Here is an 18,714-nt window from a genome sequence, read left to right as displayed (position 1 = left end):
TGTTGTAACTAATAAAACCCAACTCAAACTGAGTAAGCACCAAAGCAGCATTACTGGCTCACATTAGCAATAAATCCGGGGGTAGGCTTGGCACAGGTGGGTCCAGGTACTTAAACAGTGTCATCCAGAATCTCTTGCCTGTCAGCTCTCTGTTCAGGCTCTCCTCAGTGTTGGCTGTGTTCCATGGAGGGCTCATGAAAATGGTGGCAAAGACGGCCACTAGCAGCTGCAGGCTTATCCATTGCCAGGTTGGTAATCCTGGAATAAAGAGAGCTCTACTTTCCCAGAAGTTCTAGTAAAATTCCTGGGACCAGTTCTGGGTCTGTCCTTCCCTGAATCAATCACTGTCACTCTGTTTGTTCAGGGTAGGTTACCTGCCATCCTGCCCCTGTGCCCCCACAACTACACTGCCTGAGTATGGAATAGGAGTGGCTCTTCAACAAAAAATGAGGATGTGGCCAAGAATGGTAACAGATGTTGGAAAGGCAGACATCCCAGATGTCTACTGTGATAAGATCTAGAATGAATTTACTCTGATGTTGATATATAAAGCTCCATATAGTGTTTGTAGAATTTATTTGGAATTAATACATTGCCATATATCACTGTTTGTCCTTTTACATGCAATCGTCTCTCCCCCAACTGGACAGAAAGCTCTTAAAAAGTACCTGTCTTAGACCTGTTGGACTCTCTAAAACCCACTACAGTGCCTGCACGTGGTAGGTACTGATGCATGTTTGCAGATGCTGCACAGTGGGGATTTCCTTCCAGCAGCATAGCATGCTGGTTACTTTGGTGGCAAATACTTCTGGAATTACCCCATTCAGTGCTGGTTGAGAATACATGAACACACACAGTCCATATTTAATGAGCCAAAGGAGAGCACCCTGGCCAGTATCTAGTAGTGTAGGGTTAGTAGGATGTGTGGACATAAATTTGGTGCATGCATGCTATAACCTTAGAATATGCTTCATGGACTACAAAGGAAGAGGGTAGAGATTTTTAAAAAAATTCTCCTCAATTCTGAAGACTGGCCATAGTTCAAATAAAATTTTGTTTAGCACCCCTAGGCCTCTGTGCCAGACATCTCACAGCTCTTGAACTATTTTATGTCCAAACATTCAAGCGTCTGGAAAAAAAGTGACAGGAAAAAAAAAAAATCCTCATAGAACTTCCTGTGACAGGTCAAAGTTTAATCACAGCAAATAACGCAGATTTCCCTTTTGTTATAACCACAATAGAAAGGCAGGGCGTGTGTTTACAGAGCATGTTGTTTGGGAAACCTTTGTAAATCGCAATCTTTGGAAATCCCAAGCCTATTGGATGTAATCCCATCCATTGGATGAAGAGAGTTTGCCTATGCAATAGATCCAGAATAGCAAGTTAAATGGAGACCGTCAACAGGAAGGAGTTGTTCCAAATTACAGTGGGTCGGATGCAGAGTTAATTCATGGAGATATTTTGTTATGAGATAATTACATCACTAGGACAGCTGGAAAGCTGAGTGCTGTGCTGGACCGCAGCGCTTGCTCTCTGCCCTGCAGCTGGGAGGTCAGGACAATGGAGACAGGGAGAGGACTTATTTTATGGGATAGTTAGGGGCTTGGCTGACTTAATTGTGAAATGATAACAACCTATCTGCCTTTTTTCGGATTGTGTTTGCACAGCTAAACCGGATTCATAGGCTCAGTGAATGCTGAGAACCCCTTTTTGATTCTACTTTTTTGAACATTCGCTTGGATCCCATTAAGCCAAGCTCTAATGGATAGATATTGAATGATAGTTTTTTGTTTCCTCTAAAAGTCAACTGAGATAGTTTGTTCATCTTCAATACAAGGTGATAGTTCTCTTATGAAACTGTAGTCATTCAGTCACTGAAGTGCTATTTTTGTCAGTTTACTAAATAGCAAAAAAAAAAAAGTTTTAGAGAGTTTTAAGATGTTGGTCAACACAAGGAATCAAACAGTTGAAGTTATTTTTCCAGTGTTTATGTTCAGATGTTCAGACCTGTCTGGCTCTTTTGTTTTGCAAGTGTACGGGTTATAGGCAGCTTGGCTGCATTCCTCATTGATTTATATAAATATATTACAGATTGTTAACCTCCTGCCAAATACCAGGGATTTCAGTTGTTGATTAGCTCAGTTGCTTAATGTGAGACTTTTTTGTTATGTTAAAGCATCTGTCTTCTCTTTATTGCCACCAAAGTGATTATTATTTGCTCTGGGGTAGCTCCAGATGGAGTCATTGTAGACAAGAAAGCATCAAAAATATTATGTTCTAAACATTGCTAAGATTAATATTTATAGCTCTTGATTCAAAATGCATTTTCTGGAGTTCCCATCATGGCCCAGCGGTTAATGAATCCGATTAGGATCCATGAGGATATGAGCTTGATCCCTGGCCTCGCTCAGTGACTTAAAGGATTCGGCCTTGGTGGTGTAGGTCGCAGACAAGGCTGGGATCCTGAGTTGCAGTGGCCATGGTGTAGGCTGGCGGCTGCAGCTCCAATTCAACCCCTACCCTGGGAACTTCCATATGAGTTCGGCCCTAAGAAGCAAAAAAAAAAAAAAAAAAAAGCATTTTCTACTCACTGTGTCTAATGTAAATTACTTTTAGTACGATAATGTTTACTAAACAACTAAGAACTTTATGTTTTCGTATAAATATTTCCCCGGATGTCTTCTGAGATGGTCCTGGGTCTGTAGGATGTTGATGGCCAGCATTGGAACCCCAAACCTACAGGGTCTTCTAGGTCTTTGACTTCCCTTGATGTCACTTTTAAATTTCTAAGGAACCTGTAATATGCTCCATTTCCCAAATGAAATTAATAACAGCACTTTCAAAAAAATAAAAGGAATTATCTCCTTAAATCAACATGAGTCGTTTCTACCGGATACCTTTTTTTTTTTTTTTTTTGTAGCCTGGAAGGATATGTAATTATATACATTAACATTTTATACAAGAAAGTTTTACTCTGTGTCTCTTTAAATATGTGTCTTTGAACATGTCTCTTTAAAACTCCACTTTGTAGACAATTGCCCATTGAAAGTAGTGCCTTTTCTTCATGGCTTATCATTTAGGGCAGTTTGCAGCAGCTTTGGGAGCTCATCTCTGCATATCTCAGGTGTGGAGTCCAGGCGCTGCAGGCGGCAACAATGAGTCAATATATTGAGAGTGATATAACTTTGAGGAAAATAAGTTGCTGTGGGTTGGATGTTGTTCTTGCATTGTGTCATACAGAGTGTTTGAAAACGGTTTCAGTGAGATGAAGCAACAGAACATGCTGCCAGGGCTGTTAGGTAACTGAACAACGGTTTGGGAGCAGGTGACCCTTTGGTGAGGCAGTGCTGTATGATCACTTCGCTTTCCAGTTATGTCTCTGTTAAGCTTTTTTTTTTTTTTTTTGCAATTACTAAAATGTCTTACATATTACAAATCGTTAAGTTCAGTGAGAACTGGGGTTACTAAAATCTTTGCTGACCGGAAACAGTGATAAAGCAATGTCTTTTATTCATTTGAAAAAAATTTTTTTTCTCACTTTTGGCCACCCCACAGCACATGGAGTTCCTGGGGCAGGGATCAGATACTAGCCTCAGTTGCGTCCTGAGCCGCAGCTGCACAACGCCGGATCCTTAACCCACTCAGCTGGCCCAGGATCAAACCTGTGTCACAGGCAGTGCTCCCAAGATGCCACTGATCCCGTTGCACCTCAGCAAGAACTCCTGTCTTTTTATTAAATGAAGGAAATGTATTAATTATAATGGAAGACCTTTTTAAAGTAATGTTTAAGAAGCACAACTGTAATGATGCAGTTCCCATGTTTTTATGTGATTTTAGTACAGGCCATGTTTGGTTCATTGCTATTTTATTTTATCACAAAAATAGAAGCTTCAGATATGAAGAAGTTTGGTGATTGTGGAACTCCTTTTTCTTCAAACACAAGAAAAAAAAAATCTATCAGAGTAGGTGGGTTTAATGGAAATATGGTTCAAGGAAGCCTATGAATAAAATGGTCATCACCTCAAATCACCAAATTGAAAGAGTAGCTTTCATAAATTTCCCAGGCATCAGATCCATGTGTGTGAGCCATCATATTTTTCACAGTATGACATGAGTATGACTTATGGCATTATTTTTAATGAATTTGTTAATTAGGAGTTTTTACTTTGTCCAAATAATTTTTTGGAATAAGTCACCTTTTGCATTTGAAGACTTGAGAAGTTTAAAAAAAAAAAAAGTAGATGATTAAAACTTAGAGGTCAGGATATTTGAAAGTAGATAAATGTAAGGAAGAAATTCAGTTGATCTTAATAGTTGACTTTAATGAAGTTACAGAACTCACCCCAAGCTGCCCACAATTAAAAAGGAGTTTGGGTCTGGCTATGAAGTATGTGTGGCTGTTGGTGGTGGTCACCCCATCCGATTTAACTTAATTATAGTGTTCTTTAGTTTCTTTTAAAGTTTAGTTTAGATTTACAGAGAAATACCAAATGTTGTGGAGCCCATTTAGCCCAGAAATGCGGTCGGGTGGCATGGCGAACTAGATAGGTATTAAAAATTTAAGAGGTAACATACAAAGTGGATAATTGTGAGTCAACCCTGCATTTTTGTAATTGGATTATATGCACATTTATAGTTAGTTTCTTTGAAGAAAGTGTTGTTTCATTTTTGAAAATGAAAGAAAATCATGCAGATAGCATTTTTATCAGCCCTTTGTCAGTACCTATATTACATTCTTGTCAAGAAATGTATTTATAGCTTGGTTTTGAGTGGTTTATTTAATTCTTCAAATGTTGGATGAGCTTCTCGTGAGCCAGATAGTGCTCTATGTCTGTTGAAACTAAAGGAAAGTTTGTCCTTTGGCTTGAAAATTCTTTTCAAACTATGGAAGTCTTTGTTTTTCAAACTTAAATTTTGAATTAGTTGTAGTATTTTATGGGAGAAATTGAATTCACGCATCCAAACATAATTATAAAGTTTACCAGTCTTGCCTTTATCATTTAAGGGTGATATAGTTTACCAGTGTAATTTCTGCCCCACCCACCCCCAAAAGTTAAAAATTTATAGTTTTAATTAGCATGGTATTTAGAATTTTAAAACCAAGAATTCTTGCCCTTTCCAGGGAAATGATTTGACTCATCAAGGTTAGAAGGCGCTCTTAGAATTAAACCCAATTTCTCCGTATCCCATTATAATTATTTTCATAGGCATGATTATAATACCTTAAATTCCAGGAAAATCTAAATTGCAGAGGCCAGCATCTCCAAGGAATGCACAGTCTGTCTCTTTAATAATTCTTGAACTGTGAGCTAAGGACTGTATTTCTCCTAGAGGCTGCAGGTTTTGAAACTCTCTCCCTCGGCAAGTTCTACCTAAGATCTTAACTAAGTACCTCTCCAAGCAGACATTCTTGTGTTGTGGTCATGTTGCATTTTCTTTGCCACTATGGATTTTGTCTCCACTTTACCACATGCTCCTCTCCTGAACATTTGTATTGATATTAAAGTATCAGATCCTGTTAGGTATCTTTACATTTACCATAAGGAATTATTAAATGTGGCCTTTCCCCCAATTATGTGATCAAATTGAGGGATACATATAAGACTAACAGGTTACTGTTTTGCTTTTTGCCACCTACTTAATACCTCTTTCTTTTTCCTTTTAGGTTGTTTGATGTGTGCACAGTGTCACGAACAGACAGAGAAACCAAACTAACATTAGTGTTTGAACATGTTGATCAAGACTTGACCACTTATTTGGATAAAGTTCCAGAGCCTGGAGTGCCCACTGAAACCATAAAGGTACCAAGAATTATCTCTGCCTGTCATACTATTATAGACTGTTAAACACTGACATTCTCTCCCTATGAGAATTGTCAGAATTAGAGCCTTTGGAACTCAATATGTAGTTAAATACATCTAGGATGACTAAGTGGAATGTTTAAAGAATGGGATATATTCTAGTTCATTAATTTTAGGGCTCAGTGGAAAAAAACCCTTTAGTTCTAATATATATTAAAATTATTAGAAAATATTTATTTGTACAGTATCTGGCCCCAATCTTAGAGAGTATAGTGTAGTAAATATAGCTTTTTCTGATGGTTCATGGACTCTAAGGGGTATAATTTGAGACATCATTCATGAGTGCATAGAATATTACAATTGTATACTGGCCCCAGGACATACCTATGCTATGTAAATCCAAAGTATTGGTTGTTAAGCCTTTCTTTCTCCATTTTTTTCTCATTCGTAAAATATTTATGGGAAACATAAGTGCCAGGTACCATCCTAAACTCTTGGGATTCAAAGATGGCTTAGGACTCCAAGCTAGATGCAGTGTATTGACTAGAAGTCCTTTCTACCTTTAAGTCTAATGGGAAGAGCTCCTTACAAAATTATGTTAGTCTTACTTTGTTCTGCTTAATTGAACTTCTCAGTAGGTCTTTAGATCTATGGGTATCGTATGCAGGTTGTCATAAAGATCTGTTTGTTTCTGTGAATTAGGTGACTTAGTCAAATAGATTCCTTGCCTTATCATTCATTGTATAGTGGTGAGTTATTGAATTCAGCATCACTTTATTTTATTTTTGTCTTTTTAGGGCCGCACCTTCGGCATATGGAAGTTCACAGGCTTGGGGTCCAAAAGGAACTGTAGCCGCCAGCCTCCACTACAGCTATAGCAACGCCAGATCCGAGCCACGTCTTCGACCCACACCACAGCTCACGGCAACACTGGATCCTTAACCCACTGATTGAGGCCAGGGATCGAACCCATGTCCTCATGGATGCTAGTCAGATTCACTAACCACTGAGCCATGGTGGGAACTCCTAGAATTCAGCGTCACTTTAGATAGTTTAATAGCTGAGAATAGTTTATTTTCTGAACAGAGTTAGATAATGGTTTTTAGTGATATCTAGGTGATACATTTAGAATTTAATTATTATTTCTTTGGTTTTAGAACAATATGGAATTTATTTTCTGCCATCTATCTTTCATAAAAGAACATAGAGCTGAAGAATGGCCTCATTGCTTCTTGAGTGGTTTCAAAGAAAATAAGGCCTTTAAATGTCAGTATTCCTGGAGTTCCTATTGTAGCTCAGAGGTTCAGGACTTGCCCTTATCTCTGTAGGGGTGCGAGTTCAGTCCCTGGCTTCATACAGTGAGTTAAGGATTCAGCATTGCTGCAAGCTACATAGGTCACAGATGTGGCTTGGTTTTGGTATTGCAGTGACTGTGGCGCAGGCCCCAGCTGCAGCTCCAATTTGATCCCTGGCCGGGGAACTTCCATATGCTACACGTGTGGCCTTAAAAAAAAAAAAAAAAAAAAAATCAGTATTCCTAAATACCTGTTCTTGGTACCTTTTCTCTTATATCTCTGCATCCCTCTTTTCTCTCAAATTCTATTCCGATCCTGTGGCTGCATTTCCGTCCTTTGTGAGTTTGTCCAGAATACCACATTTAGCATGCACGGCAGAGCACAGCCCCTTTTCGTGTCCTCCACTTTCTGGGCAAATTGGACGAATCCCCATCCTCTTAGTTTGGCTCATGATTTCCTACCTTTGTGGGCTTTCTCCTTATTGCCATTTCTTTGCTCCTCCCATCAATAACTATCTGCTCACCTTTTTCATGACCCACACTAGCTATCCTCTGACCAACACTTACAGCTGGGTGTGATCTCATTTGTCTTAAAGCACTTGTTCTCCATCTCTCTCCCTCTTTATCCTATTTTTTTCTTTTTTTTTTTCTTTTTTCTTTTTTTGTTTTGTTGGGGTTTTTTTGGTCTTTTGTCTTTTCAGGGCTGCACCTGCGGCATATGAAGGTTCCCAGGCTAGGGGTCTAATTGGAGCTATAGCTGCTGGCCTATGTCACAGCCACAGCAATGCCAGATCTGAGCCACTTCTGTGACCTACACCACAGCTCATGGCCATGCCGGATCCTTAACCCACTGAGCGAGGCCAGGGATGGAACCCGCAACCTCCCTCATGGTTCCTAGTCAGATTCGTTTCCGCTGCGCCCCGATGGGAACTCCCAAATTTTCTACATTTAATTGTGCTTATTTGTGTCCATAACTTACCGATTCGTTCATCTTTGCATCCTGACAGTTCCTACTCAATGATTTATACACATAGTAAGACGCATTGCCAACTTTTCTTTGCAAATAATTAATTTAAAATTATTTTTAAAATGACTTCCAACAGCTTAAACATAAACTGTCAAAATAAGCATGGCTGCTTCCAATAGATTTCTAAATTCAAAAATTTCCTTTGGGGTTGGTCATCCTTTTAAGCAGCAAGACAAGATAAATGTGTATTTACACAATACATTGCCACCTATGGAGCTCTTTGGAGCTTCGCATTAAATTCTCCTAAGATGTTAGAGGCTGATGAGTGTGGAATCATTTGCAGAAGATCTGGGGTTTAAGACAATTGATAAAGCAGAGCGATATGCTTAAACTAAGACTTGATCAGGCAAGAGTGGAAAATGAAGGGGGGTAGGAGAAATTCCCAATGGTGGGGGCAGAAAGGTGGTCACCAAGGTGAGGAAAAAAAAGAGGAAAGGAGTGGTCATGGCCAAGCCAGGGGATGGGGAGTTGGTGCCTGTCAACAGAAGCTTTTGGCAAGGTGACTTCTTAAAAGTATTTCTGAGTTTTTAATCTATCTCCAGGGGAATGGATTCTCATTCTGTGTTGAACAGGAGATTCTCCTGGAGGCAGTTAAATTTCTTTAGCCATCAAGGAACCACACCCCCACAGGGGTGGAGGTGCGTGCAAGAGTTGTGGTCATTTAAGGATTGTGGTTAATGGTGTACCGATGTTTTCATAGTAGAATAAAACTGTGGTCACCTGAAATATTTCAGACAATTAATTTGTATGTTAATGGCTAATTGAACATCTTTTGCTAACTTAAAAGCTAACCACAAGATTGGTTTTTGTCTTGATTCTTAATTTTCTTTTTTAATCAGAGTTGATTTACATTGTTGTATTTCTGGTGTACAACAAATCTGGTGATTCAGTTATACATATATGTATATTGTTTTTCAGATTTTTTTCCATTATGGTTTACTACAAGGTATTGAATATAATTCCCTGTTCTATACAGTAGGACTTTGTTGTTTATCTGTCTCATATATAGTAGCTGGGATGGCATTACTTCATTCTTTTTTATGACTGGGTAGTATTCCATTGTATGTATGTACCACATCTTCTTTATCCAGTCATCTGTTGATAGACATTTCCGTATCTTGGCTATTGTAAATAGTGCTGCTATAAACATTGAAGTGCATGTATCTTTTCATATTAGAGTTTTCTCTGATTATATGTCCATTCATCCTTAATTTTAAAAAGTGTTCTGAACTGTGCTGATCTACTTTTCTTCCTTATTAAGTACAAGAATATAAGGGTCTGGGCTTTTTGTTATGTTTTGTTTTTAGAATTTGAGTGTTTGAGTTTTTTTAAGGTCATTATTGAAAAGACAAATAATCATTTAAAAGCACTCTAATGCCATCAAATGGATAGTTTTAAGCTAAATATATAATTGATATAAATTATTTTTAATAAACATATCTTTTGTTTCTGAGTTGATGTGTTTTTAAGCATTGGTTTACATAATAAACCACTGCTAAGTTCAGGCTAGTTGAGGTTCTGATTAATTGAATTTTTCAAGCACACAGCCACAGAACAAATATTTTGTCATTGTATAGGTTCATTTATGAGAAGTCTCAATAACTTTATCAAAAGAATAGTTATTATAAACAACCTATTGGGAACACAGATTGGATTCTTTACATAGATTGCTTTGTTATAATAAGAGTTTCTGAATATACTTGTACATATATTAAATATTTATAGGGAGATTTCTGTGCTAGGCACTTTGAGGACAAGAAATTGAATTAGTCATGAATTTACACTTAGGGACTTTAGAATATAAGAGCACATAGAAGCATATGGCATGCTTCTCCATGGTTATTAAAGTAGTTGGTGTTTTCAAGTTAAAAAAAAAAACAAAAAAACACTTTTTTATGAATAAACACAACCTGTAGCTGATTCTTTGCATTATGGTACCAAAGTGTTTTCTAAAATGTTCTTCAAAATCATAGGTATTGTTATTGATACTGTCTTGTATATATCAGAACATGCCATGTTACGAAATAAATAGGTAAAATATTTTTAACGTGACATAGATATAAAACAAAATGAAGGAAAGACCTCATGTTAAAATTGTTTGCACTGTGGGAATTTTCCTCCACCGCCTGTCCCCCATCATGCTTTCTGTGGCCCTGTTTACTTGCTAGTCCACCTCAGTTCAGCACATTCGAGTATACATTCAGGACATAAATTGCACTTGGATGAAACTGGGATGCTGCATGGTCTCTGACTTGGTATTACTTTTAGGAAGGAAAATCTTTCTGTTCAGTACCATTTTCATTAACTTTGTTACAAAAGAGCCCAGGGTGGACTTCTTTTCCCAGCTACCATTTGCTTTTAAGAAGTAAAAAAGACAGAAAACCACCTCTAGAGCCCTTCCTATTTGTGAAGGTTGATAGTTGGATGAACTCATCGGGGGAAATCCTGTCATTATTGTATGATCTAGACTGAAAAACGTCATTGAGAGGCTGATGAGAATAAAATAAAAGCGTAGGTGGTTCTTTCCAACATTTAAAAATACACTGTATTTCTAAAAATAAGTAAACACATTTATACATCTTGAGGTTTTTATCCCATTCTTTGATCTCTTTTCTTGATGTCTTGAGATAGCGATTCATGTTGATGGTGATTTGCATAATGAAGCCTCTTGACTGCTGTGCAGTGGGGTCAACAAAGACTCAGACTTCACCTCCTTGGCTTATTGTTGTTGTCATCTTCTTTTCTCTTTCTAGTTCAGAATGTCATATTTTGGGTCTGCTTAACCATGGAGGAATTCATTGCTGTCTGTATAATTTTGATTTGATCATTCGAGATTGGCTTCCACCCTTAAATTTAGGAGGCAATAATTGACACCACAACAATTTTCTTAGTTTTTTTTCTTTTAGAGTTCATAATACATTTTGAGTATCTATGTTTGTATGGCACCTTTCATTTATGGGGGCTTGATGAGGGACAAAAAAAAGCGTCCAGATTGTTAGGTCTTCTTTCATTCCTTTATCGGCCACCTATGAGAGAGGATCAGAAAGAACTATAAACAGATTCCCTCACCTTACTGCTTAGTCATTTGTAACTGCTACCCAGAAAAAGAACTATATGGCAGGATATATTTGGAGAGAGACTCCTGTGTAAAATCATATGATTTCCATGCTTTTAAAATGTAATGCCCTCTTTTACTAAACCACCATTTGGACCTCAGGCTTCCCTTTCTCTCCTAGTAGTTGACCTAGCTTCTCAACTGTCTTTTAAACTCTTCAGAGAACCCAGTATCATTCTTTGGACATTCTGTACATGTAACATGTTTTACACAAGTAGAAATTCAAAGGCACCGAAAGTTCACACAGAACATCAGCTGCCTCTTCAAAATAGAACAGTTTTTTTCAGCTCAGGACCACATGGCCTCTTTGGATGACTCAATCTTGGAATCAATATTGTATTTTTTGTGTATCTCTATGACAAATGAATTCTATAGGGCTTGAAAAAGCTGAAAAAACCTTGAGATTTATGTATCTATATGGGTCGTTTTCTCTGTGAATTAGATTTCGCTTTATCATGCGTGTTTCTTAGAGATTTCTATTGGTTGTAATATTTTCAGTAGGAGATAATATGTACTATTAGGTTTATTTTACAAAACCCAGACTTCAGAGACTGACACACAGTCTTAATAGCACCTGTTTTCTGCCTCTGGGAAAGATCTGTGTTCATGAAGAATATCTGCTTGCAGTAAACAGTGGCTCTGGTGTCAGTAAGGGATGCCCAGGGCTGATTCATCTTTCTTGATCTGACATGATGCAAACTGACTGCCTGGTCCCTGTAGTCAGATGAGGAAAGTCCCCCAGAGCCTTCTCTCCTCTCACCCCTAAAGGAATCAAGCCATGGCCCCTCTCGGCTCCTGGTGGTCTCCACTTTGCCTGAATTATGAGCAGGTGATTTGTCTCATCTTTGCAAGACACAGAGCAAATTAACATGAAAATATCGCTTCTCAGAAAACAAGGCAGGCTTGAATGCCCTGTCGCTGCCGGTCATTAGCCATCTGCCACCGACACTCATACTCTGTTTATCACATTTGAAATTCAGAGCAGATGTTGCATAATAAAGTGATCCCAAAAACAAGACGAGACATTCAAAGAACAAATACTCCACAATAATGATAAGGATCCTGGAAGGAAATTTTTTTTCAATCGAATATCATGGCTGGACTTCATTGAATAGACTGTGTTTTGTTTTGTTTTTTTTTTTTTTAAGAAAAAAATGCACATGTACATACACACACATCTCTCCTAGTGTTTAATAAGCAAACCGTCTTTCATAGTAACGTGAAATAATTTTTAAAGAAACTACATTTGTGAAAGATGCTGGAGAGAACTGTTTCCTAAGATTAATTTTAATAAGCAAAGTGGAATGTTGTAATAACACTAGTTCTGGTGCAAAGGACCTTATAGGTCAGTCATGCCAGCGTCGATTTTTACTCTAAGATGGGCCTCAACTTATAGCAATTTGACTAAAAATAGTCACTCCTGTAGTACAGTTGGATCTCGCAGAGCTTGTGGCTTACCAGTGTGGTTGCCCAGACAGCTTCTTTTCTTCTTGGTATTCATGATCCTATGTTCCCTCTACCCTTTCTGTCCCCAGCCCCCCATCCCCCTACCACCATTATCACATACACCCTCCCACACACACACTCCTAGCTTCTCCAGGCTCTGCATCACTCTGCCCCAGCTTCCTCCTCAGGCCCCTGAGTTTGACTCTCTCCACCCTGAGTCCTAAGAGTCTTTCATTTCAGTTCCACTACCCTTCCACATAAACGTAACATTTTATATGACTGGTTATTGTGTTTTACCTAATGCACATTCTAGATCCTTATTATGCCTTATAAAAAGCACATCATTTGTGGTATATTAACGATTGTGCTTGAGGCATTCTGGTTTTTAAAAATCAAGCATCTGGGAGTTCCCATTGTGGTGCAGCAGAAATGAATCTGACTAGGAACCACAAAGTTGCGGGTTCGATCCCCAGCCTTGCTCAGTGGGTTAAGGATCTGGCATTGCCGTGAGCTGTGGTGTAGGTTGCAGACATGGCTCAGATCCTGCGTTGCTGTGGCTGTGGCGTAGACCAGCAGCTGTAGCTCCTATTGGACCCCTAGCCTGGGAAGTTCCATACGCCGCAGGTGTGGCCCTGAGGGGAAAAAAAAAAAAAAATCAAGCATCTGAATTTCATCAGGAATGTAGCCTATGTCACAGTTTTTCTCTGTGGAAAGTCAGCTTGGAATGTAGGCTTTTGACTCAAAAGAAATGCTTTCTCCACACAAGCCACACCCTTGCTCATACCCTTACCTGTGTATGTGCCCAACTCACTCCCCTCACAACACACACACAATTTGGGGGGTTTTGGGGGGTTTTTTTTTTTTGGCTGTGCCTGTGGCATGTGGAAGTTCCCAGGCCAGGGATGGAACCTGCACCACAGCAGTGACCCAAGTTACTGCAATGGCAATGCCAGATCCTTAATCTGCTACACCACAAGGGAACTCCCAGGGGGATTTTTAAAAATAGGAACATCAGCTATAATGCTAAAGCAAAAATGAAGCAGCCAACTTGGGAGTTGCTAGAAGGTTAAATCAAAGTAGCTCCAGCAATTGGCCACTGACTCTAATAGAGACGATCGGAAGGGAGTCAACATTGAGTTTACCTCAAATTTAGGGAGAAATGTAGGGTGAGTGAGCTCCACTAGTGATAACTTTTGGTAACTCTTCAGGGAGAACATTTTTAGGTTATCTAGATTGTGAGGACTCTCTCAGAAACAAATCCTTAAGCAATTTCCCAAGGCCATGTAGTAGTTGAAAGTATTAGGAGAAAGAGGACAGGATTATGCAAATACATGAGTACCTAAAAGTATGTAATAATAGACCATAGCTGAGTTATTTAGTGGCTTGTTTCTTTTTCTTTTTTTTTTTCTTCCCAACACAGGAAATATGGGTGAAAAAAAAATAGTATCTTTCTAAAGGTACTGTAAAACTGACTCATTAAGTCAATACTGACTCACTAAAATAAACACATGACACTTTGATCAAGCTAATAATAATGGATAAGTTGGAATCTCTTTAGAAAGTGCTTCCTCACCCTGGGCATTGAATCTGTTTAGAGAGCCCATTAAAGAGTAGTTGCAGGCAGCGTATACCCAGTCCATGTCCCCATGGTGGCAGATGGCAGAGTGATGCTCCACATAGAAGGGGAATAGTCCTCACTTAAGCCGAGTGTGTGCCGAAGCTCCCTGGCTTACAGTTTCTTTCCTGGCTCTCTTTCTCTACATGGTGGAACATCCAAGGCTTCATTCTCAGCCTTCTTCTCTTCCTGTCTTCACTTTATGGCCAGGTAATGTCCATCCAGAACCTTCAGATATCAGCATTCTCCAGCCTGACCTTCCCTCTTGCTCTAAATGCATACGAATCGACCAACCATTAGATGTCAGGTCACCAAAACATCGCCCAAAAATCCTTCACGCAAATTCAAGCCTTCCCCATCTGCCTGGTTGCTTGAGCCCCAAACCTAAGCATCCATCTAGGTTCCTTTCTTGTTTTCACAATCTTCAGCTAATCCCTTAGCAGGTTACTTTTGGTTTTATCCTTAAAAGATAACCCCAAGCTGACTGCTTCTCAATGTCTTTGCCACTAAAACTTTAGTCCAGCCCATCTCATCAGCTTCCTAACTTAATATGCTGCTTCCACTCATGCCCCTTTGTAGATTATCCTCTGGATAACAACCAGAGGAGCCCCATTAAAGCATAAATAAAAGTCTTACTGCCCTGCTGAAAACTTTTCTCCAGTGGTTTCCAGTGACCTGTAGGTAAAATCACAAGTCCTATAGGATCTAGCACTGTTCCCGCCACCCGCCTTCTCCCCAAGATGATCTGCCTCTGCTCACTTGGTTTACTGCTCTTGAGCCACACTTGATTTCTTTCTGTCCCTCTTCCATGCTTCCAGCTCAGTGCAGGTACTTATTGTTCATTCTTTCTGGAATGTTCCACGCTACTCCCTCCCAAGCCCCACAAGTAGGGTGCCTATTTTCTATCTTTTTTTGTTCCATTTTTTAAAGTTTATTGAAGTATTGTTGACTTAGACGGTTTTGACCATTTCTGATGTACAACAAAGTGATTCAGTCATACATATACATACAGCCATACTCTTTCAGATTCTTTTCCCACGTAGATGATCACAGAATACTGAGTAGAGTTCTCTGAGCTCTACAGCAGGTGCCGTTGGCTAGTCATTCCATATACTTGAGTGTGCATGTGCCAGTCCCAAACCCCAGTCCACCCTTCCCTCTCACCTGTTCCCTTTGGTAATCATAACGTTTTCAAAGTCTAAGAGTCTGATTCTGTTCTGCAGATAAGTTCATTTGTATCCTCTTATTAGATTCCACATAGAAGTAGTATCATATGATGGTGTGTCTTTCACTGCCTAATTTCACTTAGGGTGCCTGTTTTTCATCATTCCAACCCCGACTCATGTCCTATCCTCAGGATTCCTTCTCTGACCATGTCACCCTCTGTGTCACCTCTTGCTCCACACCTCCTTACTGTGGACCACATTACTCAGTGTTGTCCCGTTTTATCTTCCACACAACACTGAGCTGAAATGATCTCATTCATTTTTTTAACATTTGTTGTTTTATCTTTCCCACCTGGAAGTTTAGAGCTTTGAAGTTAGGACTCTAGTTTATTGCACTATCCCCTGTACTGTCTGAAATATTCGAGGACCCTCGGCAAACATGTGTTGGCAACTATCCATTGATGCCTACATTTTGGAGTTCGTCAGCGGGTTACTTACATAAGCACCTACATTCCCATCATACAAGTGAGGAAGTTGTACTTTTTCAAGTATAGATGCATATATATAGTATATATGCATATAGATGGATTCATATACACATATATAGTAGAAGGTGAAACTATGCCATATCTCAGCATATCTACTTGGCTCTTTCTTCATGATGGGCAAGGACACTGTGCGCTTTATCCATGTTGTAACTAAGAATGTACTTGGTTGGCTTGGTTTAGATATAGTCTAAAACCAATAACTAACCTCCGCTAAAAGCATAAGGTGTTTTCTCCTTTAATATAATACTGACTTAAGTAAAGTCCAGAAATTCTTCTCTTTCAATGTTGGATTCTACTAAATGTGTTTTATACTAAGGATGTGAAACCAAGTCCAATGAAGAGATTGGTAAATGCTGTGAATTTTAAAACTTTTCTTTTCTTGGGGGCTTATAACTAAAAGATAATGCAGTAGTGACACCTCTTTTAAAATTCAGAGATGAGTTTATCTATTCACCATTGTATGCACAGTCTTTCCCACTTCTACATGGGAAGTGGCAGTTTCAAAGAGTTAAGTTAGTTTGAAAAATCTAATTGGAAATACTCTCCTGTATTTATCTACTTGGATTTTTTATCATTCTTATCCAGAAAATGTACCCGTGTGATTGTGGAGTTTGGAAGGTAAGAAAGAACCTTCTTCTAGAGCCGTTGCTAATGACCTACACTCACTAAATTATAAATTAGTGAAAGGCATCTGGAGAAGGTATCTGTCACTTATCTAAGATGGTATTGCCTTCCTCATTCCTAAGCAAGGTGGAAAGGATTAATCACTCCCTTCATTGCAGTTAAAAATCATTATTGGTTCTACTGAATATTTGTTAAATGAATAAGTGCTTTCACAAACTGTTGTGCAGTGAAGCCTTAAAAACTCCATAAAGGTAGTTATGAGACTCAAATATCTCCAGCAAATGAAATAGTGTTGCAGTTGTTCTCATTCTCCTCTTCCTCGTTCTCATCATCACTCTCAAAGAGGAAAAGTCTCCAGAAAGATTGACTCCAGTAGAAAATCAAGTGAGGAGAGTTTGACCTGAATAATTTGGATTAGTATATCTAAATCAGGGCCTTGATGCCAAGCATCTGGACACTCTTTTTTTAAAGGTTTATTGAAGTGTAGTTGATTTACAATGTTGTGATGATAATTTCTGCTGTACAACAAAGTGACTCAGTTATACATATACACATTCTTTTTCAGAGTCTTTTCCCACATAGATTATCACGGAATATTGGGTAGAGTTCCCTTTGCTATACAGCAAGTTCCCATTGGCCAATCATTGCATACACTCAATGTGCATATGCCAATCCCAGACCCCCAGTCCATCCCTCCCACCACCTGTCCCCTTGGGAACCGTGAGTTTTTGAAGTCTGTGAGCCTGTTGCTGTTCTGCAAATAAGTTCATTTGTGTCCTTTTTAAAAGATTCCATATATAAGTAATATCATATGGTTGTCTGACTTCACTTTTTATAATAATCTCTCAGTCCATCCATGTTGCCGTAAATGAATGGCATTATTTCATTCAGACACTGTGACTCTCTCTCTCTCTCTTTTTTCTTTTTTTTTTTTTTTTTTTGTCTTTTTAGGTCCACACCTGTGGCATATGGAAGGTCCCAGGCTAGGGGTCCAATCGGAGCTGTAGCCTCTGGCCTACACCACAGCCACAGTAACGCCAGATCCAAGCCACATCTGCAACCTGCACCACAGTTCAGGGCAACACCGGTCAGGGATTGAACCTGCATCCTCATGGATGTTAGTCAGTTTGTTAACCACTGAGCCACGACCGGAACTCCCGGTCACTGTGACTCTTGAAGTCCTAGGAAGTAAAAGAGAATTCCTCGAATATTAGAAATGATCAAGTATAAATCTAATCTTTAACAACTCTAGCTACTCCCATACACTGGAAGCCTAATTGTGATGCCTGGAAGGTAGACTAAACCCAAGCAAATTTTGCAAAAATGAGTCACCTTTGAATAAAGGGTTAATGAAATTAGGTTAAATATAATCTCTGTGTTTCTCCAAGTGTGGTCAGTGAATCAGCTGTATAGTCACCACCTGGGATGCTCATTGAACGCTACAGCCTTGCCCTAATGCTAATCCTGAACATGAGCTCGGAAGGGAGTTTCCAGTAAGTCCCCTCTGATGAAGCTTATAGAGACTACTGTTTGAGAAATACTCTCCTACAGTTTGACATATGACCCTACTTGGAAATGGCAAAATGTCTGAGATGACTCAGAACTTTGGAATATTTACTTGCCTGTGCGTAGGTGGCCCCAGCCATTCAGAAGACTCTCATCTAAGCCCAGGTGAATCAGGTGTGGCATTTTAACTGAAGTTGTCCGTATATACTTGTGTAAAAGTACCGATGTTTTTATTCTTTAAGATGGTCTATTGGAAAATGCGAACTCATAAATATGAATTAAAGAAAAGACTCTTAGGAACATGAGAATTCTAACTAGAAATTCCTAAGCCACCCAGAAAGCGACTCTTTGGGGAAAAAAAAAAAGTGTTCATGACACATCATTATTTGACCTTTGAAAGATGCTTTTTGTTTCGTTTCACTTAATGTTCTCACAGTTCTCTGTGATCCTCAATTAGTAAACTATTACCAGACTTGCAAGTGTAACTGGTCGGAATTCCTAACCCTGTTTTATTGATGAGGAACCAAAACCATATGAAACTTAAGTGGATCATAGACCCAGAGTTTTAGCAC

General features: G+C 39.0%; 1 long non-coding RNA gene across 4 annotated transcripts in view; it reads left to right on the top strand.

The window, feature by feature from the left end:
* Nucleotides 1-18,714, top strand: part of CDK6 — a 254,774-nt gene that overhangs the window by 61,727 nt on the left and 174,333 nt on the right. For all 4 annotated transcript variants that reach the window (XR_002347034.1, XR_002347036.1, XR_002347035.1 and 1 more), the window contains exon 3: nucleotides 5,666-5,801. This is a non-coding gene — a long non-coding RNA (cyclin dependent kinase 6). The remainder of the gene's footprint in view (nucleotides 1-5,665; nucleotides 5,802-18,714) is intronic.

This window comes from Sus scrofa, chromosome 9 (genome assembly GCF_000003025.6).
Source record: "Sus scrofa isolate TJ Tabasco breed Duroc chromosome 9, Sscrofa11.1, whole genome shotgun sequence".
Lineage (NCBI taxonomy): Eukaryota > Metazoa > Chordata > Mammalia > Artiodactyla > Suidae > Sus > Sus scrofa.
This window is presented reverse-complemented; position numbering and strand designations above follow the sequence as displayed.